The sequence below is a fragment of the Amblyomma maculatum genome, unplaced genomic scaffold (assembly GCF_055883805.1).
Source record: "Amblyomma maculatum isolate TAMU_Amacu unplaced genomic scaffold, ASM5588380v1 scaffold_13, whole genome shotgun sequence".
Classification (NCBI taxonomy): Eukaryota; Metazoa; Arthropoda; class Arachnida; order Ixodida; family Ixodidae; genus Amblyomma; species Amblyomma maculatum.
In genome coordinates this window covers 27,764,902-27,776,430 of record NW_028146738.1, presented here as the reverse complement: position 1 = coordinate 27,776,430, position 11,529 = coordinate 27,764,902, and the positions used below count along the sequence as shown (strand labels likewise).

Genomic DNA, 11,529 nt, shown 5'->3' with positions numbered 1-11,529 from the left:
TGTAGTTACGCTACGCTTCTCTCGAATCTGCAAGAATGGTAAAGTACGTGTTGCTTCGATACCCGGCTACCACAGCTAGAGCAACGGCCAGCTCCTCCCCTTCGGTTACCACGCAATTCCTGACTGAGGCGCTTGCTAATTCCTTTAGGCTGGAATCAATAGCTACCACCACTGCGCTGTTATGTGAGCTCCCTGTATACGGAGCCGTGTCCGTGTATACCGTTCTGGATTTTGACGCTAGATTTTGTTGCACTTACTTCGCCCGTGCTGCCCTACGCGCCATATGCAAGCTAGGGTTCATGTTCCGGGGAAAGGCGTTAACCTTTAGCGTCTGCCGATTTGCGTCATATATGCTCGCAGTAGAATTCTCGATTTCCGCAATTCCGCCTAGCCCCAGTCGCCTAAGAAGCGAGTGCCTCGTAGGAGTCTGCTGGAGCCGGGCTATCTTCGTGGCCAGTTGGGCTTCTTTGATCTCTTTGAAGGTGTTGTGAACTCCAAGAGCAAGTAGTTTTGCGTTAGAGGTGTTCATTGTTAGGGGCAGGGCTGTCTTGTGAGCTTTGCGGATTATGATATCTGCACTTTCCAATTCTCCTTTGTTGAGGTTTAAATACGGGAAGGCGTAGCCCGCGCGACTGAGCACCAGGCTCTGAAGCAGGCGCAGGGTATCCCCCTCTCGTATGCCGCTCTACTTCTGCGACACGCGCGTGATCATCCTGGAGACCTGAGTGGTCGATTGTTTTAGAAGACCGAGCGCATGGCCGCATCGCTGGTTGCTCTGCGGCCGCATTCCCAAGACTCGTATATAGCCGAGGAAACTGCGATCGCTTTAGCTTGCGTCGGAACGGAAGCAAAGTTTGTCATCAGTGACAGCAAGACTAGCTCCCATACAAACTTTCAGCAAGGGCAGAATCTCCCCCTTAGGAGCCAGAATCTTAGGCCAGAAAACGTTGGATAGGAAAATTCAAATAATTTGGACTCCTGGGCACAAAGCCGTCCCCGGCAACTAGGCTGGCCACAAGCTGAGTCGAGATCTCTACCGCCTAGCCGCTACAGTGCCACTTGATGACCGAGGGAGTGGAGAGTGCTTTCTAAAATACAGGCAGATCACGCAGCACTACAGATTGGATCGTAGGCTGGTACCCCCGCCAGACCCGCAATTAAACAGCAGACAAGCTGTCGCGTGGAGGCGACTGCAAAATTTACCTATCCGCACCCGGTTATGGCGAACCACATGTTCAATGAGGCCAAGAGTGATAAGTGCAATCTTTGTGGGGCGAGGGGGACCCTCGACCACATAATATGGGAATGCCCGTATGCTCTCAGGGGGACGCACAATATAGACAGTACAGACACCTGGGAGACCCTGCTGCGCAGCTCGGGCCCTGAGCTCCAGCTCCTACGCATCGAACTGGCTGAAGAGGCTGCTGGGACCCAAGACCTCCTAGCCTGCATCAGAGGTGGTGGCATCCGCCCCCTGTCCTGCGTGTTCTTTGTTGTACCTTCTTTGTTGGACATTAACGTTTAGTCCATCCATTCATCTTGTCTAGTTCGAGAAATTGCTGTTCTTCGAAGTAGACATTGAGGGTCCCTTCCTTGTGTTTCCCTTTGTGAACTCGCAGGAGTTCGGATTTTTCTGCGAAGCTGGCGAGGCTTTGTGCATGAACATACACTTCCACGCTGGTAGCCGCTGCATACAGTCGTTCTTCTTCCGGGCCGAGTGACCCGGAGGTAACCCAGACCGTGAAGTCGTCAGCGTACATGGCGTGCTGTATGCCTTCGATCTTCACGAGTTGTCTCTCGAGTCCTATTATAGCCACGTTGAAAAGTAGTCGCGAGATGACCGCCGTGCCAGGCGGTGTTGGCGGTTCGTCCGACGCTGTGCTGCTCGCTGTTCCTTCGGTGCCTGTTCCGAAACAGACCGTCGTGTGTTGGTTGGCTGGTTTCAAAATGTCCAGTAGCACGAACGTCCAACACGTTCCACCGCAGGTTCTGCGGCAGGTCTCGCGGGAGCTCTACGAGCTGGTTCGTCAGTCACCCGAGCGAATCCGGGTCATCGTCAACGAAGAGGACGTTCCATATACTGAGGCCACCATCGAGGGACCTCAGGGCACCTCCTACGCTGGCGGTGTCTTCAAACTGCGCCTGGTGCTACCGAAGGACTTGCCGGCGTCGCCGCCACGGGGTTTCTCCACGACGCACATCTCCCACCCGTACGTGGCCGTTCCATCAGACGAAATCTGCGTCAGCACCCTGAAGAAGGACTGGAAGCCAGACCTGGGCGTCAAGAACATCCTGCTCACCATCAAGTGGCTACTCATCGCCCCCAACCCAGAGTCGACGCTCAACAAGGAGGCTGGCCGCATGCTGCTCGAGAGGTATGAATATATCACTAACACCCGCCGATGTGTTGCAGAAGTTAAGGCGCTCATGTGCTCACGTTTGCGGGATCGTATCTTGGCATCGGCAACCGCTTTTCGATGGAGGTGAAATGCAATGCGCTCGTATGCTGTGCGCTGTTAGTGCACGTTTAAGAACCCATGTGGTCGAAATTTCCAGAATCGTCCCTATGGTGTCTTATAGCCTGAGTCACTTTGGGACATTAAACTCCACAAACCAAACCAAATATATAAAAAATGAAAAATGATAAATGTGTTTAAAGGGTCAAAATGCTCAGAATGGAAAGGCGATGATTCTTGATGCTAAGTACAGGTGTACAAAATAAGGCCGAAATAAAAGCAAAAAATGAATAAAAAACTTAAAAAGCGTCGTCCGAATATGTGAAACGCCATCGCGTAATAGCTTTGTTGGTTGAGCTTCAGTATTGTGGCATTGCATCGAGATCAAAAAGAACGCGCACGGGGACGCATCAAATTTCGAGAAGCGGCTTCTGAGCTTACCGGTAACGTCATCGCCCGGCAGGTTATATACAAAAAATACAAATATATATATAAATGCCCAAAACATCGTCCGTGTGTTGGAAATGCTATCGGGTGATATTTTTAAATCGAAGCTTAGGCGCCTCGCTAAATATTCAAGCAAACTTATAACAAATAACTGAGAATCCACTCCTGAGTCTGAATTGTATCAGGCAAATAGTAGCTTTCAGAACCCAGCAAAATGCATTTTCGGCACACCGAAAATATAGCAAATTTCTTTCTCCATTGTCCGTGTGGCACAAACACACGAGCTTTGACCCTCTTTAGTTTTTCGTGCATCAAGGGACATTCAGATGCCCAGTTGCTGCCATCGATGCTCTCAGCTTTCTATTGTATTGTGATTTCAAAACATATTTACCTCATGTGTCTGAAGATAATGCATAGTTGTCTTCAAAACTGGCTGTTCGCAGCATTTGTAATCGGGTTTTGTAACGTGATGGTTTGGTTTGTGGAGTTTAAGGTGCCATACCAACTCAGGAATGCGTGACGCCGTAGTGGACAGTTTCAGAAATTTCGGCCACCTGGGTTCATGGATGACTGCCTTGTCGTGGCGGAGGGGATTGCGAAACTCGATGAAGTCGTGAGCTCTGCTTTGTAGGGCCATCCAAGATATACAGGTCACGGCAGATAGTTCTGACAAAATGTGAGTCAATGGAGAAGGTAATGGCAACCCACTCCAGTATTTCCTGCTAAGAAAACCCTATACGCAGTCACAATAGCATTAAGGGTATGGCGCCGGACTATGAGCCCCGCAGGTTGGAAGGCGTCCCACATGTTACTGGGGATGAACAAAGGGCGAATTCTAGTAGCTGAAGGACGAATGGAACGGCTGAGCTAAAGCCAAAAGGACGCTCAGTTGTGGATGTGTCGGGAAGCGACCGGAAAGTCTGCTGTTGCAAGGAGATATATTACATAGCAACATGGAATGTAAGATCTATGACGCAAGGTAAACTTGATGTCGTCAAGCGTGAAATGGACAGATTGAACATTGATATCTTGGGTATCAGCGAGCTCAAGTGGACCGGAATGGGAGAATTAAATTCGGGTGACCACTATGTCTTTTATTGTGGGCACGAATCCATTAAAAGGAATGGGGTCGCTCTCATAGTAAACAGAAGAATGGGCAAAGCAGTGCTAGGGTGCAACCCCAAAAGCGACCGAATGCTTTCACTTCGGATCAATGTCACCCTTTCAACATAAAAGTTATTCAAGTCTATGCACCAACCCCTACTGCTGAAGAAGTTGGCGTTGAGAGATTTTATGCTAACCTGCAATGCCTTTTAGACCGCACTCCATCATCAGACGTCCTTTTTCTCATAGGAGACTGGAATGCTAAGGTGGGGAGGGAAGACATATACGGAATTACAGGCAAGTTCGGTCTTGGTGAGCCAAATGAAGCTGGGCAGAGGCTAGTAGAATTCTGTCAAGAAAACAACCTGACCATAGCTAATGCTCATTTTCAACAGCACTAGAGGCGCCTGTACACATGGACTTGACCGGACGGTCTGTACAGGAATCAGATTGATTATATTCTTTGCCGGCAGAGGGGGAGAAGTGCTATACAAGCAGTAAAAACAAGGTCTGGGGCCGATTGTGGCACCGATCGTCAGCTTCTTGTTGCCAAATTTAAGCTTCAATTGAGGAAAATGCAGAAAACTAGAAGGCCTTTCAGGTATGATCTGGATCAAATTACATCAGAATATGCTGTGGAAGTGAGGAATCGATTTCAAGAATTAGATCTAGAAGACAGAGATGTGGAATGATGTTCGTGGTATAATACAAGAAGTTCCTACTAAGGTAGTTCCAAAGGAAAAGAAATGCAAGAAAGCAAACTGGTTATCTGAAGAGGCTTTGCAAATAGCTGATGAAAGGAGGATGGCAAACGTTATGGGGGAAAGAGAAAGATACAAGGTTCTCAATGCGGATTTTCTGAAAATCGCAAGAAGAGATAAGAATGCCTTCCAGAACATACAGTGCCTAGCAGTTGAGGACAGCAGCCAATTGAGGAACACAAGAGCTCTGTATAAGAGAATCAAAGATATCAAAGGAAGCTTCTGTGCTAATCTGGGCGTGATAAAGGTCAAACAAGGCAGGGACCTCACTGAAGCCTCAGAGATAAAGAAGAGGTACGCGTGGCAGGAATACACAGAAGAAGTGTACAAGAAGGACCCGGATGGGCAAAGCCAACATAAGACGGTTGTGATTACTGATCTCGCGCCGGGGATCCTGAAGAGTGTAATTGAATAGGCCTTAACCAGTCTTGCTAAGAACAAAGCTAGCGGAATTGATGGCATTCCAGCTGAGTTACTTCAAAACGTCAACCATGACGACGCTGTTAACGTTCAGTATACAGTATGTCAGCAAATTTGGACAACCCTGCAGTGGCCACAGGATTGGAGGAGGTCAGTTTACATCCGCATTCCAAAGAAAGGCAGTGCCAAAGATTGTTCCAACTACCGCACGATCGCGCTTATTTCGCAAGCTAGCAAGGTGATGTTGAAAATCCTCCAAGGTAGGCTGCAGCAGTATGTGGAACGCGAGCCTCCGGACGTGCAAGCTGGGTTTCGCAAGGGCAAAGGAACTAGAGACCAGATTACCAACCTTCGCTGGATCATGGAAAAAGCAAGAGAATTCCAGAAACCCATCTACTTCTGCTATATTGATTATGCGAAAGCGTTTGACTGCGTAGATCACAGCAGATTGTGGCAAGCTCTCCAATAAATGGGAGTTCCAGTTCACCTCATCTGTCTCCTCGGGAACCTGTATGAAGGGCAAGAGGCCGCAGTCAGAACTGGGCATGGGCTTACTGATTGGTTTCTGATTGAGAAAGGAGTGAGACAAGGATGCATACTGTCGCCCTGCCTATTTAACCTATATGTCTAGTGCATAATGAGGAAGGCCGGTCTGGGCGAGTCTTCAGCTGGAGCGAAGATTGCTGGGAAACATATCACCTTAGATAGACGGATGATACCACTTTAACGGCAGAAAGTGGAGTGGAATTAAGAGACCTCTGATGCGTGTACAAGAAGAGAGTGAGAAGTTTGATCTTAAACTGAACATTAAAAAGACTAAGGTCATGGCATCTTGCCCTATCAAGTCCTGGAGCATCAAGGGACAAGACGTGGAAGCTGTAACAGATTGTCTCTTCTTGGGCTCCAAGATTACCCCGGAAGGAGACTTAAGCCAAGAAATTAGGAGACGCCTGCTTCTGGGAAAGACAGCCATGGTTAGCCTTGACCACCTAGTAAAGAGCAGAGACATTACACTGCCAAACAAGATCCGTATAACTCGTGCTATGGTCTTTCCAGTTGTGATGTATGGATGCAAGAGGTGGACTGTGAAAAAGGCTGACCGCCGAAGAATTGACGCGTTTGAATTGTGGTGCTGGCGAAGACTCTTGAGAGTTCTTTGGACTGCCAGAAGATCAAATCAGTCGACTATAAACCCTGACCGCTTATTGGAGGGTCAGATTCTCAAGTTAAAGCTCAGCTACTTTGGTCATCTGATGAGAAGAGAGGAATCGCTGGAGAAAGATTTGACGTTTTGAAAGGTTGAGGGTCACCGGAGAAGGGGTAGGCAGCGAACGCGATGGTTAGATGGCATCCTCGAGGCGCTGCAAATGAAGTTATGTGATGTTAGGAAGATAATGAGAGACCGGAAAGCGTGGCGTGATATGATCCATGGGGTCACGAAGAGTCGGACACGATTGAACGACTAAACTGAACTGCACTGGGTTCGTTACCTTGCACAGTGATCGCAAAGCACACGGGCGCCTTGCATTTCGCCTCCATCGAAAAGCAGCGGTCTCTCCTCCTTAATTGGGCGCAGAAGGTAAACTCTGCAATCACTGAACCACCATCGTGGGTCTGTAGTAGATGCTCAACACGTCAAAATTCATAATGATTTTCAGAACGTGATGTGTTATGAACTTAAATTCAAATCAACAAAATCCATAACTTGATGTGTTCCACTGTTTAAAGCAATAAACAATATTTATAGCTGCTGACTACCGATCTTTCCGACCCATCGACGCCATTCGTCATTCTTAGACATTGAAACGTCATCTCTCCTTTCGGTCGCTTTCTGGAGGATCGCAATCAATTTAGAATTGCTAACGCGGTTTGCTTGACACTCATTAGAATAAGAATTGCCGCTCGAACCAATGCAAGGCATGAAGAACCTCGCATATATAGGATGCTGCAGCTAGCAATGCGTAACTACCACTCGTACTCACGCCTTAGCTATGGATGAGGAAGCTGCCGATGGATACTCTAAAAGATCAGTTATACTCAGCGAAACTACTAACCAAACTAGACAGTTAAATACCTATAGCTGCAGCTCAGTGCCGATAGAGTACCGCCCGCGAAATCTGGTGAAGCGGGCTAGAATCCTACAGGGGTGTTGTGGCAGTTTGTCCCCTTATTGTTTATTTAATTAGGTTAATCCATTAAACAATTTTACCATGCATTGATATTGATTAAACCACTAAAACGTTCCCATGCTTGCCTTGATTTCAGTGGCTGTTTCCTTCCTTGGTATGTGTCTGATGACAAGCGCCTAATTTCCTTATATTTCTACGCTGATGAACAGGGCTGCAAAATATGCATTTGAGGCCCTTGTACGTGAATGCAGCGTGGATTACAATACCATTGAAAAAATTTAGGATTTGTCATAAAGGTTTGAGCAGTTGTGGATACAGCTGCACATGTAATGTGCTGTTTTTTTTTTTCTGGCAGTGCTATGTATAACGGCAATGCGCATGTCCCCCAGTGCTCGTTGTCTACTTACGTCTCATGTACACAGGAGGATCCAGGCTCGGCTCACCGGAGCACGCGGACCAGCAATTGTTTTGCGCTTCTCGGGATTCCAACCTCGCGGTACATGTTTTTATTTGTCCAGGTTTCACAACCAGATCAAGCAGTCGTGGCTTCCTGAAAGGAAGTAGAAGCCATTGGGGTCTATGGCCAGACTTGTGACAGCTACAAGGTGAGCCACCACTCAATGCACTATTTTGCTAGTTTTATCGAAGAATGTAGCAAACTTCATGCGCCATCACCGTCTCGGGCAAAGCCGTATGGCTCATCACACAGTTGATCTTTTTCCTCACAGCACTCGCATCTGGGTTCTGGCGAGTGTCGAGCCGCACCACTGCTTTCAGGACTCTATGTGCGCAATGAGCGAGCTGATTGGCATCCGCTCAGACAAAGTCCAATGACGTTCGGAGGACGTCAGCAGGGTCTGGGACTGTGTAGGTCTGGGGCAGGGGCACATTGTTGTCGGAAGACTGGAGGCGGTCGGCGCAATCGCTCGAGCAGAACAGCAGCTGCAGCTTGATGATGTGGATTGAACGGCCCCAACAGCATCTGTGTGACCCCACCGAGTGCCTAACAGGACACCCGACTCAAAGGACACATATTGTTCGATGGCTCAGCTAGGCACGCTTCAGTAGCGGATGCTGTTGTCAAGGTCGCCGCTGAAGCACTGCTCCCCTGTCGCACCCATTGCCAGGAGCAGAACGGGGCCTGAACTCGCCCAAAATATGTGTACTGGTTGCGCATGGAGGGCTGCCGTCTTGCAGGCACTGTCTTCTGCAAGATCCACAGCTTCAGTGTGTGGTCCTCCGAGGCTGCAGTGATGAGCACTGATTTGATCGCATGGAACAAATGCGGAAAACAGGCGCATACGCAGCTAAGTGGGGAGGATTTGTCTATTGTTTTCACATGCTTACAGAAGCTTACACACATTCAGCCAATAAGCATTCCCAGGGACGAATAATTATCAATGCTAGCTTCTCCACAGGAGTAGCTATTTCCAATACACCTTGAGATGTACTTCATGAGTATTGCGGCGAATGTCTACAGTTACGGACGCTTCCTCGTCTGGAGCCATTCAGGGCGGCCTATCAAACAAAGTAAGCGCTGCCAGGGATAAAAATACTTCATTGTCGCCAGGCGTTCGGACGTTTTACTATGTTTTGACTATAGTTTCACTAAGAGCTCCTCAATAATACCAGTTGTGAATTTCCCATAGGTCCCATGTATAAAAAAAACGGCGGTTTTAATTGGTCAAAATTCGGGTCTTCACGAATGGTGGCGGCAACCGCGGCCGATAAAAGAAACTGCGTCTAAATTCCAAATGTTCTGATTGTGTATAAAAGCACGACCATTAAGGAAAATAAAATTAGATGGAGACTTGCAGCGGCAAAGATAATTAGAATAACAGCAATGTGGTTAGTTAAGATGGAAAAGAGGAGAGAAAACTTTGATTTCCAGAAGGCATTGGCGGCAATAGCAAGAAGCTTGTATTGAACTCTTCCAGATTGCGCGACCATTCATAGACACCCGAAAAATGCGTACAAAATCCGGTCACTTTTTGAAGCGCAGCTTCGCAACTGGTATGATCCAAAAGCTCTGGTTTCACTCACCTGAAGCGAGAAATTAACACTTTGTCTTGTGTGAGGTATTACCTTCTGCGAATGAAAACATTTCACAGATAGCGCTTGTTATTGCGTGTGTCGTTTCTCGTCATGTTCGTGCATATGCGCTATAATTCCTTGCAAGGTCATTATGCATCAATTCACCTATGCAGAAAATAAATACTGTAAATAAAACTGGTTTTTCTTGGCTCCGTTCATGCTTCTGGCAGTGCTTGTGTCGCAATCTCAAATACAGATTTTTCTTAGGAAGACCACAACGAGACGGATCAGTTGGTAAAACTGTGCAGCCGCCTATACGGAACAAAAAATAGTGTCCTCGACTAATCGGCATTTCTTCGTGATCACAGAGCTCACGGGAGTGGCATTCAAAGACTAGTGAACGGGAAGTGTCATTGATATTTTTGTCATTTATGTCTGCTCCTTTTGAAATGTTCTCATTTCCACATCCTCGAGGATAAATGACTAATCGGAGCGATCTTTCTTCCCTGAAAGGTCCAAAGCCAACGCGAAAGACTCAAGCATGTGCTGAAAAAGATAATTCTGGATTATTTTCAACGCTGAAATTTTTTTACTGCAACGTCACATTTTCGTAACTTTATCATTAAATCTAAGCCGCGGTGCAATCGGTCTATTGATCAAACATGCTTACAGAAGGCGGTGGCAACGAGTGTTACACGCAAGCGCGCGCTCTGCTGAAGCGCTTATCGACCAAACTAGTTGCGCCGTATGGTATCAAGGGTGTGTTTTAAGGGCTGGATGATCAGTGAGAGTTGTCCTTCTAATGGAAAAGCTCTAATATTATACCTTTAAATGCCTTTAAATGATAACAATATTGTCAATGAAACTACCGTAACAGGTAGGAAAGAAAAGATTTCCCCTTTAAGCAGACAAATAATCCTAATTAAGGGCTAGATGATCAGTGAGAGTTGTCCTTCTAATGGAAAAGCTCTAATATTATACCTTTAAATGCCTTTAAATGATAACAATATTGTCAATGAAACTACCGTAACAGGTAGGAAAGAAAAGATTTCCCCTTTAAGCAGACAAATAATTCTAAATTTAACATTTAAATCTGGATTCTGTATTTTCTCAAAAGCAGTTCTCTTTTTTTTTATTTCCGCAGGTGCTGCCCTGTTCTGAGCCCACCATGCATCAGTTTTATGGATAAAAGGGATACAATGGAGGAGTCCTGCTCCGACATTTTATTACGCGTACAGAATATTGTATTTGAAATGTTTTCTTTTCAGATTAAAAACAACTTATGATGCTATCAACTGTCTTCTGACTTCAAACTGATAAAACAACTGCATTCAATGAGCAAGTAGGCAACAAGTTCGAATTATGATGAGCGCGTCTCCACAGGAAACTTGTGCGACATCAAATGAAAATGGCTTCGCCTACAGCTAAGGGGCAAAAATCTGCAAAGTTGTCGCAGCAAAGTTATGTTTCAAGCACTCTTGGTAGTACAATAGACGCCGATTTTATGTGAAATGGCTACTTTTCTACACCTGTAGCGCTTTAAAGGAACATATATTTGTTAGCTTAAGAACAGAGGAAGAAGGAAAATGAGAGTTGTCGGGACGTTTCCGTAAATATATTCTGTAGAGGGCACCGCTATGCAACCTTGGCCGCTTTTTTAAAAACGTCTATAATTTCAACATGCCTTTTAGAAATGACGGCTTTAGGTTGCACCTTGGCCTTACGTTCGGATAGATGCTTCTTGCCTTCATTGCTGAGCATAAACAAGCGCGCTGTGAAAATACTTTGTTTTCAGTGCATTCACACAGGTACAAAGCCGCTGTAAACGTAGAAATTCGCACTTGTGCCGCCATGGAGCGATTAACTATCACCTACGAGCTAATTCCCAGCGAATTCATTGAAACATGAGACATCCGCTCCAAATTTGGTGTCGCATGGCCTTTCTACTACGTCTCTATTTCAAACAGTGTAGAGTGAAGACATTGCACTTTCTTTCTTGCCCGTCTTTCCTTGGGTTTAAAACGACTGCAGCGCCTGCTCAAGCAAGTGCTTTCGGACACTGCCAACGTTCGCCTTGGTCAGACGACCTTCAGAGAGAAAATATATTTTTTTAAATCTGTGCAGAATCAGGCAATCGTTTTTATCATATAATTGAAGCTGGGCACATTAAACCTGCCG

The 11,529-nt window shown here is 46.5% G+C and overlaps 1 pseudogene; it reads left to right on the top strand.

Moving 5' to 3' along the window:
• Nucleotides 1-1,947: 1,947 nt before the first annotated feature.
• Nucleotides 1,948-2,487, top strand: LOC146172449 (ubiquitin-conjugating enzyme E2 S pseudogene; annotated as a pseudogene).
• The last annotated feature ends 9,042 nt before the right edge of the window (nucleotides 2,488-11,529 follow it).